This window comes from Triticum aestivum, chromosome 4A (assembly GCF_018294505.1).
Source record: "Triticum aestivum cultivar Chinese Spring chromosome 4A, IWGSC CS RefSeq v2.1, whole genome shotgun sequence".
Lineage (NCBI taxonomy): Eukaryota > Viridiplantae > Streptophyta > Magnoliopsida > Poales > Poaceae > Triticum > Triticum aestivum.
In genome coordinates, this window is record NC_057803.1 from 697,969,699 (window position 1) to 697,972,485 (window position 2,787).

Genomic DNA, 2,787 nt, shown 5'->3' on the forward strand with positions numbered 1-2,787 from the left:
GCCCGGTCTGTCGCGGTTGCGCAACCGCGACTAATGGCAGTTGCGAACCGCGACCAAAGGCCCTTTTTCCACCAGTGAAAAACCTGCACCAGCAAAGAACTACTCCCGAGGCAAAATATAGAAATAACTTCTATCGACAGATTGCTATAAATCTTTTTTTGCGGTGCGATGCAGATGATTCTTGCGATAAAACAGGATTTTGCCAGTGAATTTATTCTCAATAATCACATGATATGGATAATATAAAAATTATTAGTTTAGTAATGGCTAGGCAGAACGTACACATTTACATGTGATTGACGTGTGGAAATATAATTTGCTAGAAAAAAAAAGGTGACAACACATGCATATTAGATGAGAAGGTAGAAGAGTTTCTTGACGGACACATATACCTCTCTGTGCGTCAAAGAATTCTCATATTCTGGAGAAACAAAACATATAAGATATTACACCATCGACTCCTCTGAACAGTATAATAAGAGGCATCCAGTCCCATTTATGTAAGTCTCACATGAGGCAACATGTACGTGTTAGTGAGTCCATTATTGTTCGGTTCTCCTCCTAGCTATGTGTTTCACAAAAACTTGATGAAAAAGGCCTTTACTTAAAATATATATGATCACACTAATTATGCAATTAGTATCATCTAAGCTAAATATTTCCAGTCCAAAAGGCAATTCCAATTTTTTTATGAAAGGCTATATCTATTTTTTATAATCAACAACACCTCTTTTTAAAGTCCGAGGGACACAAAGAACCATTATAAAGTTTGAAGAAGCTAAAGCAAAAGGCTATCAAAATGTGTATTGTATCAACTACAAAGGGGAAATTTAGTCCTAAGACTATATACCTATGTGCCTAGGCTAGATAATCTACCCGTGAAGCAATACAGAAAACACCATGTACAATTCGTACCTGTGGCCATCGAGGGATTTCCTCTGTGTGTGCGCGCCTGTGAGGTGTGAGCACGTTTATTTTCTGGCTGACTGGCCGCAGTGTACGTCCTGCATGTGTTTTGCCATTGTCTTGGGACTACGTCTTCAACGGTCTAACAGGAAAAAAACTGTTTATCTAACTGGAGATTTAGGAGTCTTGGGACTACGCTTTCGACAGCGGAGAGATTGAAGTATCGACCTGCAGCTGTATTCTTCGCATATCCTCTCCACTTTCGGCTGTCTTTGCGGCAGATTGCTCTGGTTGACCCAATCAGTCGCACGTCCCTGCCGCTATCCCAACGCCGTGGTTGCAAATTCTCTACCTCACTCCAGCCTCCAGACCTCCATCATTAGACGAACCTATCAGAGGAAGGCTGAAGGATTGGACTGTCGTCCTCGCCGGATCGAGGAGGACGTGGAGAAGAAGACAAATCGGATATCCAAGAGGAAACAGAGATGTCACGGTGATGGTACTGCAGGAGGGATCTACGACGGCTCATGGATGACTCGAGGAGGAGGAAGAGAGAGAGGGAAGAGGACGCCTCAGCTTACAGGCCATGAGGGGAAGATGCAGATGCAGATGGAGATGTGTTAATACAATTTCTTGACGTTGGAGAGGAACTCAATTGAAGGACAACAGATCGTATATGTCTAGGACTGTTACCACGGTTGCAGATTTCACGTGAAGAATAGGTTGAACATTAGAAGGAAAAAATTAGGAAGATCTACACCGTTATAATTCGGCCCCACCAAATTAACGGCTAGTAAATTCTAATTAACATGGAAATTTCTTGGGAGTCTGTAATTACTATAGGTATATAGAGGTATAGATAGATAGATAGATAGATAGATAGATATAGACTACCTAGCTACAATCTCTTTAATTCTAGTTCAATACTATTAATTATCATGCTTGATTAATTATTATCTGATTGAATTCTATTCCGATAAAGACCATGCACCAGGAGCAGGGAAATGATCTATGTGCATACTACATTTACGAGAACATTCACATGATTGCGTCCGAAAGGAGCAAAACTGATAGATAGCTACGGATACGTTTGCCAGAACACTATTCATAATGTTTACATCATTATCAATATCTAATATATATACCACACAACTAATACATGCATATTGATCTCCTTCTTTAAAGTTCAATAAGGTGCGGGGTGAGCTCCTACGAACGGATCGCGTACGAGCAATTCAAGAAGAAATATCGGGATTTTTGTTCGACCAGGTCATAAATCCCAAAGGAGAATTTCATTACCCACTACCGCAGTAATGCCTCCATGTGTGTAGGAGAAATTGTATATACCAATTATTGTATATATACATGTGTATGTGTGAATATTTTGTGTGAGACATTCGATATGATATATATATGATCGGGTCTACGGGAAATTATATTTATATATATGCAGAATGTGTATAATATGTAGTATCGTAAAATACCAGCAAATGAAAATGAATTAAATGGAAAACACAAAATTAAAGGAAAAAGAAATCATAAACCGAAAAACCCACAAATCTTTAGTATCGGGTGGTGTTACCAACCGGTACTAAAGGTCTCCCAGCCCCCGGCGCGGGCTCGTGCCACGTGGTGACCTTTTAGTGATGGTTCGTGCTGAATCAGGACTAAGGGGGGACCTTTACTCCCCACCCGTTAGACCCGGTTGCAGAACCAGCACTAAAGCTCTTTAGGAACCGGTGCTATAGCCCGGTTCTGCACTAGTGTCCAGACGTGACCCGCTGCCGCGTTTCCTCATCGGATGCGCCGGCAAAGAGGCGGAGATGGAATCGGCGGAGCGTGCGTGCCTAGGGGAGAGAGCGGCTGGTCACCGCGGCGAGA